Below are 15,208 nucleotides of genomic sequence, written 5' to 3' on the forward strand. Positions count from 1 at the left end.
CCTCTTACCACTGATACAATTTTGCATGTAGGATTAACTGTCCTTTTTGATTATTCATAAGAGTACCTCAATTCTTATTTTCTTTTCTGTTTGCTTGGTGTTTGTTCTTATTTTGTTTGTTTGTTTGTTTTTGTCTCTTTGTTTGATGTTTTGTAGGCTTAATAGTCATCACTTTTCTGTTAGGATGCCCTGAGTCTCCCACAAAGATAGTTGATCTATGGGCTTTATCTTTATAAGTTTGTTTATATGAGACAAACAAGTTAGAAAATCAATGTTTACCACAAGCCCACATTTTCTGAGCCTGTAGTAAGTAGAGGGTTATTTCTTACAGGAATTGTAATTTCAATTACCCTTCTCCAGGTTTTAGTTTTTCAAATGAGAAATCAGATTCCAGATAATAAACTATAATATTATAGGTGTCTTGACAGTTTTCTTCAATACACTATTTTATCTGTTTATTTGTTTGTTCTCTGAGTTGGAGAATTCCATTTTAGTACATTTTCCGACCAAGTCTCTACAATCATAGTAATAATGCCCAATTTCATAATAAAAATTTTTCTCAATGGCAGATTTTCTTTTCAAATTTTGGCATTGGCATTTAATTTTCTGTTAAAAATTCATATATTAGTATGTTATACACTTTTCCCAATTGTTTTTGGTTTTGAGGTTTAATATAAGTTCGATACATAACCCTTCCCTTTCTTCCATCCAAACCCTCCCACGAATGCTTCCCCATGTTCATTCCAACTCATGGTCTCTTGTTAATAACTAATTGTTATTATCCTACCTGTATGTATGTTTGCAGAGATAATTCCTTAACATTGAACGACCTTTGGTTTGTTCTTAGCTGGAGAAGAATACTACCCCTGCCTCTAGCTTTCCGCAATGGACTGTAGTTGTTTGTGTAGGGTTAAGGCCTTGTTGACTCTTTTCCACACAGTTTGGCATGTTCATTTTCGTTATCATTGTTCAGCTCACATTTGGTCAATCATGTCGAAACTGTGTTTAATGATTTCTTTAAAAAGTATATTCTATAATTTGTCTTAGTCTTTGCATCTTATTGTATTTGTATCCGTTATCTAACATTGCTTTCCCCTGCCTGCAATTTTAAGTAGTGAACTAACGTATTTTAGCTTATTTATTCATTCACAAAAAATACTATAAACCCAAACACACACACACATACACACACACACAAACACACACACACACAAACCCACACATACACAGACAGATGATAGACAATGGAAATTTGTTTCTGAAGTAATTTGTTCTCTTCGGTTTCTTTCATTTTAATGTTTCCGTTTATCTAAGGTGTTTATGTTATATCTCTCATTCTTGCACTATGGACATAAAGCAAGATTATACTTTAAGCAACTTTTGACTTGATATTTTCAAAGCAACGTAGGCTAAGTGTGATCCTCTCTCAAACAACAACTCCCCTGCTCCACAAAACAATATGTAATCCTAAAACACATTTATAAAAAAAAAATTACCAAGTTTCTTGTACTTTGACAGCTCAGCTCACAGAGAATGAACCGACAGTCAGGAAGCCAGCCTGAGACTGATCTAGGCCCAATGCCCATATATTTTATTTGTTTGTTTGTTTGTTTGTTTGCTTGCTTGCTTGTTTTGAGACAAGGTCTCTCTGTGTAGTCTTGGCTGTCCTGGACTCACTTTGTAGACCACGCTGGACTCAAACTCACAGCGATCCTCCAGCCTCTGCGTCCTGAGTGCTGGGATTAAAGGCGTGCGCCACCATGCCCCTCTCCAATGCCCAGATGTTACAGTTTTTCAGCTTGGTTTTGTTGTGGAACTTCTAGTAACGGGAACAGGGGCTACCCTGATACTTCTGCCTGCTTTTGGGATCCTTTCCTGCTACTGGGTTGTTTTTTCTAGCATTTATATGAGAGGAGGTAACTAGTTTTACTTCAACTAGATACTCCAAGTCTAGCATGCCTGGGAGGCCTGAGGAGGAGTGGAGGTGTGATGAGTGGTTATGGGAGAAAGTGATATGTGAGACAGGGACTGGGTGGAGAGGAGAGAGGGGAAACTGGGGTCGGAATTTAAAATAAATACATTTAATTAATTAAAATTTAACACTCCCCACTAAAAAACAGAACAAATAAACTGAATAGTCCATTGAAGTTTTTCATAATTCTGTAATCAACCAATGCATGTGAAAAAACAGAACAAAATTTTTTTCTTGAATATCTTTATTCTGTTGTAGTGTCCAGTGTCTCATAATCTCAAAGGTTCTTTTCTGGTCTAGGAAGAGGTTGACCCTTGACCTACATATAATTTGGAAAACTATAAAAACACACCAGGACCTCTTGACATCCCTTGATGAAGCTCTACTTAGTTTAGTTTATTCACTTCTTTTAAAAAATCACTGATTTATTTTTCAACCAAAGTAAATTGTAATCATTTCGAAATTCTGTGTACTTTATTGTTGCCATCATAGTTCCATGTAGTTTCACTCACTAAATTTAAGTGCCCATTTATCTAATTGTAAATATATAACATATTCTAGTTCCTATATACTTCCTCTGGACCTTGTTGGTGTAACAGTATATATTCAATTCAAAGGCTATAACTAATAATATCAATTCTTTTCTAAAATTTGAATCATTTGAAGCACTTAAATTTTAGCATCCATTCTGAAGAAAAACATTTATAATTTTGACAGAACAAGTATTATTTGTAGTGTAGGAAAACATGCAATTAAATTGTTAAATTATACTCATACTGGAATATGATTCTATATATTTGAGAGATATATATTTACTTTTTCTTCTCATACATTTTTTTAGAATTTAAAATATCTTAGATATCTTTAAAGTATTTAAAACTTTTTAAATTATTTCACTATTTTTTCATTTTTTATTAGTTCCTTGAGAGTTTCATACAAGGTGCTTTAATCATATCTACCTTCCTCTCAGCAACACTTCCTCTGTTCTTTGCCACTTCTCTACCCTCTCAAATTTATGTCATTATTTTTAAATGTTAAAAATCACTTAGTGTTCCCTATATAATCTTGTATGTGAAGTCTTTTGACTTCAGAGTGCTTCCTTCACAATGCCTGTACCCTCAGAAAAAATAACAGCAGCTATAAATTGCCAACAGTACCATAGCTTAGAAAAGGATTGAATTTGCAACTTCTCTCTGTTTGATGGTATTTTGTCTTGATTGTGATTCCACAGATTTTGTACATACTTTACACCACAGTGAATTCACATGGGCAGATACACTGATATGTCCAGAAAATAATGTTCTCTTGTAGTCACCTACCACTTTTGGCTCTCACACTCTTCATAGCCTTTATTGAAATAATCCAGAGCCTTGTGGAATAAGGAGTGCTGTAAATATGCAGCATTTAGGCATGAACATTCTTTAATACATTATTTTCATCATCTTTGATAGTTGTGGGTGATTTGTAGATTACCATATAAGGTGAACCTTTTATGTGTGGGATGAGAGCTGCATTAATCTATGGATATAATGGAATTGATGTGATCTGTGCACATTTAACAACATAATTGTAGTTAAGTCTCTCAGAAGGCCTTTGAACTTTCTAGCCATAGCTTCATAATAGCGTCAGATATGGGTTTTACTCTTTGGAGTGAAAATTTGATTCAGTCACAACATAGTTGTTTACCCTTTTGATTTTCTTGTTACTATTGTACTATTGGCATATCTTTCCAGTCAGGTTAGTATTATGGCTCAAAGTATTTGTAGCTATGTGTCATTTTTTTTAACTTTACTTCTCTTAGAGCATGCATAGTACCTTCCAGAAGTATGAAAGCTAGCCAAGAGGGATACAGTTTTCAGGATGACAGCTTCTTGATATCTCCATTATGCTTTGTAACTCACTCATGTGATATCTTGCAACAGCAATAACACTATTCTATAAAATTTAGTGGTCTATGGAAACTTGCTGGTTGACAACTCAAAAGATGTAACTTATAAACGACAGTGTACTTTTTATTTGTCTTATAATCATAGGACAAATATCCCAGTAACTCCTATTACTATAGGACTTTAAATTATATATTTGCAATGGGGTGGCATAGGTACTGCCTTGATCTTTCATATTATTTATAAAGAAGAAGGAGAGCATGATCCATACAGGTGCTCAACTAAAGATTGAGATTCTCTGGGATTAGACATGTCTCAAACTTGCTATAACTCCATGAAGGTGGCACTGGTTTTTGTTCTGTGTCCTGTGGGTGTCCTGTGCCCCATGTCCACTGGTGAGTCCAGGTACTGCTTGTTTCCAGACCAGAAGCGATCAAAGGTCCCATTTCTCTCTCAGGGGCAGCTAGGACACTTTAGGGTATAGCCCAAGGGCCAGGGCGATAGGCCAGATTCCAAGACTCTCCAGGGAAGGTGAAAAGTGGGTATTCCACAGTGTCAAGGCTTAGCTATTTTCAGAATGAGAATTCATGTCTCAGAAGACACTGGAGACCTGTGATTATATGAAGTATTACAAATTCTCATTTTAGCTGTCATGCATGACAGAAGAAGCAGAAAGATGTCCAAAACCCACTGGCAGGCAGGTCCTGTGATATGCAGGCCTGGTATTGCTTCACCATGGGTCATCACCAAACTAACAACAGTGGTGGAGCAGACCTCAGGGGCTGAAAAGATAGTTCTACCATTGTTGTCTGACCACCAGAGCGCCAGCAGTGGTCTTCCCTGCCTTCCACCCTCTTTTAAATAAATGAAGTCGCAGATGGTCATAATAGAGGGATGGTGAGCAAGAGAGCAAGCAAGCATGACCACCCCCGCAAGCCAGCCAGCCTTTCTTTATAAGCCTTTGGCAGTGGGGAGCAGTTTTGATGGTGAATGTGTCTAATAAGGCAGGGCTAAATGTATCACGATGCTAAATCTACATATAGTAGTTTAGTACTTCATTTTCTGGGAGTAACATGGGGCCTTATCACAACAGGAAGGTTTTGGGCCCACATCATCAGACCCTCAAAAGACCAGGACTAGATCCCTTTGCAAGCACAAGAGGATCTTAAATTTTAGACTTGATCTGGGCTCTGAGCATCACCAAGACAGTATTACCCAGAAAGAACCTGAACTCTGAGATGAGGGTAAATTTATAGGTTCCTTTCCCTCCCAGAGTGCCCAAAACTGGGGAGTTCCAGCCTTGCAAGCACTTATTGGTTGAGATATCAAAGAGGTATTTTGCTTTAAAATGATTGGCCGTGAGAGGGTGCTAAAATCACAAAGGGTGCTCTTCTTCTTCTCTTCTTTTTCTTCTTCTTCTTCTTCTTCTTCTTCTTCTTCTTCTTCTTCTTCTTCTTCTTCCTCTTCCTCTTCCTCCTCCTCCTCCTCCTCTCTGGGCTGCTTTCTTAGCAACCTTATATCCTGTGGTGGAAAGGAATACCACAAGACTGGTTGCTGGTTCCTCCCTGTAGCTGGCCAGATTATCTCCTGTAAGGCTGTTTCTGAACTTTTGCCCCAGTGACCCTGAAATCCAATTTTAGTTCTTCTAGTACCTCATTATCCCCCTGACAGGCTCACTGAAGTCCCAATCATGGGTCTTCTTGAAAATTACTCCTCTTGTTGGGCCTGTTGTAGAGCCAGCAACTGCAACTTCATGACCATTAGCTGGATAGCACCCAATCTTTGCTTGATATAAGGGAGACACAAAGCATGATTGGTTTACACAGAACTAAGATCCTATTTTCTTGTAACCATTTGTTCCTCTTGCAAGAGAGTTGCCCTTGGCTTAGCATTTCAATCTATCAAGTGGGAAAATGGTGAGGTCACTTTCCTCTGTAACTTCTTCCTGCTGACAATAGGGGCACTGTTATCAGGGCCTAGAAAGGCTGAAGAGCTTCCAAAGGCTAGGTAATGAGGCGCTTATAAAAAGCATCTGTTTAGCTGATCTATTTGAAGACAGAGAGAGTAGTCATATCTGTGGGACTGGTTTATATCAGCTTCCAACATGTCCAGATCTAAGCAGTTTTGGATGGAGTCTGTTAGCTAGGTAAAAATCTTCTGAGACAAATACAGACTAGAGATAGAAGTTAAAATTGTTTCTATAAGACAGATGTAGTAGGTGTATGCTTCTGAAACCCAATAAAAGCATGAACATCCAGAAGACTTCATATCAGATTGGACAGACTCACTTTTAGCATGATGAGAAGTATCCTTAAATATATATTCAGAATACAACCAAAGGGAAGTTAAAATCTTGAGCTTGGGACTGATTAATAAGCCACTAGTACTCAATAAGCTTATGATAACTCTATTGATATCATTTTTCATAGCTTTTACATCTGTAGCTTGTATTTATGTACCTTAAAATTTCTCTTAAGATCGAACAACTTTTATAACTTGCACTTAACAACATTTAAATACTTTCTTATAACCTCAAATATTTCTTTATGACTTGCATTTATCAACCCTAAACACTTTCTCAGACCCTCTAATACTTTAGATTCACATAACTTAAACTTTTATATCCTCAGATCTTGTATAAACTATACCTTCTTTTTCTCCAGTTATTTACCAAGACACAGGCAATTGATTACTGAGTGCAGTCATCCAAATGAAGGATTAATAAAGTTACATGGAAACCTGTTTGCCATTTAACATGAAGCCTGTGAGCAAGGCAAGCCTGTTTGCCCTCTTAAATAAGAGAGACCTAGTATCTAGTAGTTTTAACTTGCTAATAAATTGACCAGTGTCCTAATAGTGGATCTAATTGTCCGCTGTCAAGCTACCATTAGTATAGCCATCAACGTAATCAGTGACTTGAGGAGGATAAATTGTAACCTAGATAAATTTATGCATCAATCAAAATGACAGACATGACCAGCCATATCATGGTACCTAAACAGTTGTCTCAGGTGTCTCCTGTGGTAACATGGAATTATGGGCAGTCTGGCCATCGGGCACAGCAGCACAGAAGACGAGAGCATGTTCCTGTGGAAGGAGAACATGGAGGAGATTGACCTCACCTCATATTCAGCAATGTGAGACAATAACTTTCCAGGTGTCCAGTGTCCACAGTTAGGCTAATCCCTAGCAGAGCTTGAGATGTTGGGAGCAGTTTTGCTCAGTCCAGCTACCACAATCCAATGTTGAAGTCACCTGTCATTTTGCCAAAATCGCCTGAGACCTTGGGATGATGTAGGATTTTCTGTCATTATTAGTTTAATGTCATATTCAGAAGATCTCTGACAAGCATGAGGACCAGCATATCTGTTCTCAGTCTTTATCTATATTTAACTATGTGCTTTAAACCACATCGCACAAACATAAAACAGAATGCTATAATCTATAATCTGCAGATAAGTGTTAGAAGACCACATCTATCTATTTTAGTATACCTTAAATGCTTTTTTCTATATATATATTGGCTGATTAATTTAGGAAACACCCTTGGTTAATGGAACTAGTACCTAACAAAACCATAAGCTTTAATTATCCTAAACAGTTTGTGATAGTAGCTTTTAAAAGGACTGGAACTGCACATAGCATTTTTAAGAATTATATAGGCACAAGCCCTTAAAAGAGTTGATACATGGTATGCTGTAATCATAGTATAATCCTAATTTTGTATCAATATACAAAAATTAGAATAACCAAAAACCATCCACCCCATCTTGAGAATGGAGCATCATTCTCTTAGAATTGTTTCATTAACTATCAGGCAACTGATTCTGTGATATAGCTGGCCATAAACTGCATCAGTTATTAGTATAACTTTAAGTATATTTCTGAACTAATATCATAGTAAAACTTTTAATCATAGATACAGTTCATTGATGGACTGGCAATCTTGCTTATTCTCCCACATTTCAACATTAAGACCTGACAACAAAAGATAGTTTAAAGGAGAGAGTTTGCCCTTGGTGCTAAGCAAGGCAACTGAATGTGATTGACAGCCTTCAATAGAGAGGATTGAGTCTCCCACAACCCAAATGGCTACTCGTCATGTAATTGCCCTTAACCAAGATGGCAGAGAGGCTATGGCAAGATGCTTCCAGTCGTGTGACTGCCCTTAGCCAAGATGGTGAAGAGTCTATGACCCCACTTTTTGTATCACTGATTGAACATGGCAGCCAGCCACGTGTTATTAGAGGCCATGGCAGGCAATTTAAAAAACAGCCATATTCAGAAAATAAGGCCAAACATATTCCTAAGGCACTGAGTTTTACCTTTTTGAGGATGAAGGTAGAACATTATAACCATAAATTTAGAAGACAACACTCATATTTCAACATAATAAACAATTGAATATATCTAAACTTAATACATCTTAAATCAAAAGTATCTTTAGAATTACAAATTTTCAAAGTCTGCAATATAGCAGTCTGTTAATCTGACTCAATCGTTATAGAAATCAGAGAGCTTCTTAAGAACAAGAACTTCTAAATGTTGCCTTATGCCATGTGGCTATCTCAAGATGGTGGAATCATATGGCAGGGTGCACACAATATGGTCTACATGGTTGCTATTTTAAAACATCTGTGTTACAAACACATATGCACATAAATATGTTTTTTAAATTTTTTTATTACTTTATTCTTGTTACATCTCAATGGTTATCCCATTCTTTGTATCCTCCCATTCTTCCCTCCCTCCCATTTTCCCCTTATTCCCCTCCCCTATGACTGTTCCTGAGGGGGATTATCTCTCCCTGTATATGCTCATAGAGTATCAAGTCTCTTCTTGGTAACCTGCTGTCCTTCCTCTGAGTGCCACCAGGTCTCCCACTCCAGGGGACATGGTCAAATGTGAGGCACCAGAGTATGTGAGAAAGTCATATCTCACTCTCCACTCTACTGTGGAGAATGTTCTGACCATTGGTTAGATCTTGGTAGGGGTTTAAAATTTACCACCTGTATTGTCCTTGGCTGGTGCCTTAGTTTGAGCGGGACTCCTGGGCCCAAATCTACCTATCATAATGTTTTAAACAAGAGTTTGAACTTAAAATTTAAACATCATACCCAACAAGCAAATTATAATTCCTTAGATAAAAGTTCACAGCACAGTCTTAAACTACATAGCCTGGAGGTACAACTTTAATACCTTATTAAAGAAATAATGTTTTAAAGCCTATCTTTTACAAGTCTAGTTTTAAATACAAGACAAGAATTACCTAAAAACTTTAATTTAAAAGTACCTTTGGAGATCTGTAGGCTTATGCCACTTGCCTCTTAGAATGGCTCCAACTCTAAATTACTAATTTAAGTTAACCTTTCTGTTACAGATGATAAAGCTTTTAAACATCTTCAATAACCAGTAATTTATAACCAGTGTGTACAAAACACAATAAACTTATACATTTAAATAAAGCAAGTCGGCCATCCTTGTCGCTGCGGTGACACTCACATCAGCTGCAGCCATGACCGAGCTGATGACCCTACGTAGGACGCTTAAGGGCCATAACTGCTGCGTAACCCAGATCGCCACCACACCGCAGTTCCCGGACATGATCTTGTCCGCGTCTAGAGACAAGACCATCATCATGTGGAAGCTGACCAGGGATGAGACCAACTATGGCATTCCGGAGCATGCTCTGTGAGGTCACTCCCACTTTGTTAGTGATGTTGTTATCTCCTCTGATGGCCAGTTTGCCCTCTCAGGCTCCTGGGATGGAACACTGCATCTCTGGGATCTCACAATGGGCACCACGACGAGACGATTTGTAGGCCATACCAAGGATGTGCTGAGTGTGGCCTTCTCCTTTGACAACCGGCAGATTGTGTCTGGATCCAGAGACAAGACCATAAAGTTATGGAACATTCTGGGTGTCTGCAAGTACACTGTCCAGGATGAGAGTCACTCAGAACGGGTGTCTTGTGTCTGCTTCTCCCCGAACAGCAGCAACCCTATCATCGTCTCCTGTGGATGGGACAAGCTGGTCAAGGTATGGAATTTGACTGATTGCAAGCTGAAGACTAACCACATCGGCCACACTGGCTATCTGAACACAGTGACAGTCTCTCCAGATGGATCCCTCTGTGCTTCTGGAGGCAAGGATGGCCAGGCTATGCTGTGAGATCTCAATGAAGGCAAGCACCTGTACACACTAGATGGCGGGGACATCATCAACACCTTGTGCTTTAGCCCCAACCGCTACTGGCTCTGTGATGCCACTAGCCCCAGTATCAAGATCTGGGACTTGGAGGGCAAGATCATTGTAGATGGACTGAAACAAGAAGTTACCAGCACCAGCAGCAAAGCAGAGCCACCCCAGTGTACCTCTCTTGCCTGGTCTGCTGATGGTCAGACTCTGTTTGCTGGCTATACAGACAACCTGGTGCGAGTGTAGCAGGTGACTATTGGTACCCGTTAAAAGTTTATGACAGAATCTTAGAAATAAAACTGGCTTTCTGAAAAAATAAATAAATAAAACAAGTCAAATCAAATATATAGTGACCACATACATTAATTATATTATTACATTTAAGATAAACAGACAAAAAATTTTTTTTTTACTTTCTCTAGCTGTAATTTCATGGGGAAAATACCTTTCCACCTATTGACCCCAATTTATACAGGCAGGAGCTGAGGCTTTTCAGCAGTGTCCAGGATCAGGTGACCAGTGTACCATGCTTGGAGGCCAGGCTTGAGACCAGAGTGCAAGCTGGAAAAAGTTTTTACCAAGGCTAAACAGCGGACGACCAAAAGCCCTGCGGTTCCTGGAACATCCTGTTGCTTCTTCATTGGAATTGGTAGGACATTTTAAAAGGCAAGGATGGAGTAGGCAGACCTTGGCAACCCTGCTTCAACCCTCTCCAAATGCTGTGTGCTCAAGTGTCTTATACTGAAGGAACCAGTTCCCCCTCCTTAAGCACCCCCAATTAAGGCCAAAGTCTGGGAAAAGTCATACTACCCAGTCCTCCCTTAAGGACCCCTATTAAGGCCAAAGCATGTAAATTTGTGGAGGGTCCAGCTTGACTCAAGGACAGCCATATTGTGGAGGGTCCAACTTGACTCTAGGACAACCAAGTTGTGTAGGGTCCAGAAAGAACCAGAATAGACGACAGTGATAGCATATCACTCTGTGTGTGTGTGCGTGTGTGCGTGTGTGTGCGTGTGTGTGTGTGTGTGTGTCAGGGACAGGAGAAAGTTTGAAGAGTCCAGATTGACTCAAGAACAGCCAGTTTGTGTTACAGTTTGTGTTTAAAAATTTCCACTACCCCAAAATTGTACATACCATTCCCCAATTAAAAATGTCTATTAACCAATCAAGTTTCTCTGCTAAGTTCTGTTTCTGGAGAGGGTGTAAAAAGCCCATGCTTCTGCTCCTCAGGGTCTCCAGCTTGAAAGAGCTTGCCAGACCCTGTCGCATCGGCTCAATAAATTCCTATTCGTTTGCACTGACAACAGACCCTGTTTCTCAGTGTGGACCCCAGGAATAGACTGCAACGATACAGAAGTTCCAGGATTCCTGAAAATGAAAGTAACAGACAGAACTGAAGCAAAGACACAAACAAATAGTACATTTACCACCTGATGTAGAATCCCCCAGTTCGGGTTCCTGGGGGAGGGTCAGAGGGATCCAAAATGGGTCCCCAAATGTTGTGTCCAGATCACAAGACTCCCCAAAGACAACCAGGACTCGATCTCAATGCAAGCACAAGAGGATCTTTAATTTTTGACTTGAGCTGGGCTCTGACCATCACCAACACAGTGGTATCAAGAAAGGGCCTTAACTCTGAGCTGAGGGTAAATTTATAAGTTCCTTTCCTTCCCAGGGTGTCCAAAGCTGTTGACTTCCAGCGTGTCAAGCATCTATTGGTTGAGATATGAAAGGGGTATTTTACCTTAAATAATTGGTTGTGAGACAGCACCAAAATCACAAAGGGTGCTGGTTTTCTTTGTTCTCTGTCTCTGTCTGTCTCTGTCTGTCTGTCTGTCTGTCTGTCTGTCTGTCTGTCTGTCTGTCTCTCTCTCTCTCTCTCTCTCTCTCTCTCTCTCTTTCCCTCTCTCTCCCTCTCTCTGGGCTGGTTTCTTAGCAGCCTTTTATCCTGTGGGTGGAAAGGAATAATGCAACAATACTGATTGCTGGTTCCTTCCTGCAGCTGGCCAAATTGTCTCCTGTAGACCTATTTCTTAACCTTTGCCCCAGTGTCCCTGAAATCCAAGTTTTCTAGTAACACCACTTAATTATCCTATATGAGTGGGAATTACTTCTATGTATAATTAAAGGTCATTTGCTAGAGGCCTGTTCATCATAGGATGGGGTACTTTCAGGAATTCACTGTGCTGCTTGGTAAAGTTCCTTATTAGGGAAGGGCTAGGCTTGTAATCTTCCCTGAGGGCTATGTGGTACTCCTTACAAGAAATGGTGTTACCAGATATGGTAGTGTGAGAATCCTGCTAAGAAAAGGGAGTCCTACTTCATAGACCTAGCTCGAACCACTATCTAGAGAAGTCAGATATTAATTTTATCCAACAAAAGTCCCACACTGGTTCCACAGTCCACATTCTCAACACACCATCAAAAACTGAAATATCCATGACAGAATAAAACAATTAACATTATATCCTCTTTGTACATAATTGTGACCTTTACCTACATCCAATTCATATAATAACCCTTTCTTGGTCTCTTTTCTTCATGTTATACTTTATCCGCATGTACATTTGTTTACATTCACACACAGGCACACACACACACACACACACACACACATACATGCACATGCACACACATACACACACATGTATCTTACACATCTTGTTTCTTCTTGTGAATTAGGACACAATTTTTTTTCTCTATAGCAATGATAATTCTTAGACAGTTTTGGTATAGTTATGAAGTTAACCTTCAGATCTTACTCTTTTAATAAAATCATTCCAAAGACATCACTAGCATGACTAAGAACTCTGTTTGTTACCTTCTGTTGTCTTCCTCTCACTGACAAGGTCTGATAAATCTCACTCCTATCCCCAACCCAGGACCCTAGAAGGAAACTCTCCATATTCCTGGCATACCTGAGGACTGCCCCAACCCCCTCACCTGGTGCCACTGGCTCTACAAGCCCAGCAGGTGCAGACATGTCCTCTTCCTTTACCTGCAATCCGCAGAAACCCCAACCACCTGCTCCCCTGAGGTTGCTGAACTCAACCTGCGGAATCAGTTCCCAAATGAGCCTGCTCTTTTAATACTTCTAATCTGACTGCAATTGGCTTATAAGAGATTACACATCAAATTTATTTCCAATTTGGTGTTTCTAATAGCTACTTTTCTAACTCTTTGATAAAAGAAGATGGCGAACACAATGTACACAAAAAGAGTTTGGCTGGCTTACGGTTTCAGATGGTTGGATTCCATATCCTGGATTATAAAACAAAAGAAAAAACAAAACAAAACAAAAACCAGGAAGCTTGAGATTTTGATCTTCTCCTTAAGAACAAAAATGAAAGAGAACAGGGGAGTGCCATGTGGCTTTGAAACATCAAAGCTCATGTCTAATGAAATGCTTTGTTCAGCAAGGCCACAATTCTCAAACATACTCAAACAGCTCTAGCATCTGGACACTAGTATTCAAGTACCTTAGTCTATGGAAACAATGTTATTTAATTTAAGAGGCCCAAAAAATAGTGGAATGGCAGGGTCTGCATAGCCAAGAAATGCTGTATATTTTTGCAATAAATTAATCTCTTGGTCTACATTTAATTTTAATTCCTATGGTCAAATGTTAATTTATTTTATTATTTTTGAACGCAATCAAAACTACTATTCCATTCGTCAAAAGTATATTTATTTAGAGAAGATCTTTCCTCCATATTTGGCTATTTATATATAGACTTGCTAAGTTCTTACTCATTAGGCGATTAGCAAATAAACTTCCCGTGCTCAAAAAGTAAATCATCCATTGTTATATAATACTAGATTCTTTAACAATTCACACAGAACATCTCTCTGAAGAGAAGCTTGATTTTGAGGAGCGAGTGGAGTGAGACAAGCAGCCATGGTAATCCTATTATTCATTGTAACCCTCATTGCCTCTCTTAAGGAGTCTAGGGATAAGCAAATTTGAAAGTGGTTTAAAGTATTCAAGTGAAACCAATAGACATGTATCTTTTCAGAAGAACATCTACGAAATGAAAATCATTCTAACTCCAAGCAGAGAAATATGTTGTTACAGAACATAGTGGTTTGTTGACTCACCACTTCCAAATAGTGCCAATAAAACTTTATAGGTCAAGCAAAGCTTTTAGAGAAAAGGAAATTCCCTTTCATATCACACCATTCTAGTATTTTATTTTAAAAAATTAAGAAAGCTTTTGCTTATATATTTAAAAAGAAGTAATTTAAGGGCTGCCTCTAATTCTTCTGTATTTATATCTCTACCATTCAGTTACAAACTTTTGAAGGAGAAACAAAACACTTTTAAAAAACTTTCAATTTTCAGAATATAGGTTAACCCAATCTTAAAACCATCATCAAGATTATGAAAATGTTACATTAAATGGTTTATATAGTGCACAGTACATAGGCATCATAACTATGTTTATCAAAGGATAAATGCTATTTTAACAAGTGATGAGTCTGTAGGCTAAGCAGATCTTCCCTTTTTCAGAAAGCATTATCTTTCAGGGAGGGTTAAAGGTTTCTCCTGAGTATGTGCAGATAACTGAGCAAGTACTTGCTTTTCGCTTTTGTTTTTGATTTTGTTTTTCAAAACACGGTCTCTCTGTGTAGGCCTGGCTGTCCTGAACTTGCTTCGAGGCTGGCCTCGAACTCACAGTGATCCATCTGACTCTGCCTCCTGAGTGCTGGGATTAAAGGCATGTGCTATCATGACAAGCTTGTACGTATGTTATTATTTAGGTAACAATTTAACTCAGTAAATATGGGGGAGATAATACAAGACTAATATTTCAGGACTTGGCTTCAAGATATTCTTTCTGCTTAATAAAGTTTAAGGAAAGTAGGAAGATGTAAGAGAAGTACATAAAGTAGAATGCTGGTTGTGGCTCTTTAGGGAAAACACTGTATTATTTTTATGCAAAGCCACAGGAAATATAGAATAGCTGTAAAATAGCAATATGTTATCTCAATATATTATCTTTCAGTTACAATTCTATTACTTACTATAGATGATCAGCAGATTTTTAAAGATTTAGGAATAACTTCTAAAAAGTAAGCTAAACCAAATATGAGCTAAAGAATGGAACAATACCTGTTTGAGCTAAGTTAAAATGTTTAGCATATTGTGGT

General features: G+C 38.6%; 1 pseudogene across 1 annotated transcript; it reads left to right on the plus strand.

Annotated features, from left to right (window-relative positions):
* Nucleotides 1-9,337: 9,337 nt before the first annotated feature.
* LOC311589315 (small ribosomal subunit protein RACK1-like) lies at nucleotides 9,338-10,327 on the plus strand (annotated as a pseudogene). Its single transcript has one exon. The product of its transcript is annotated as a small ribosomal subunit protein RACK1-like (transcript).
* Nucleotides 10,328-15,208: the final 4,881 nt, after the last annotated feature.

The sequence above is a fragment of the Acomys minous genome, assembly GCF_964271855.1.
Source record: "Acomys minous genome assembly, chromosome: 18".
In the NCBI taxonomy this organism is placed as follows: domain Eukaryota; kingdom Metazoa; phylum Chordata; class Mammalia; order Rodentia; family Muridae; genus Acomys; species Acomys minous.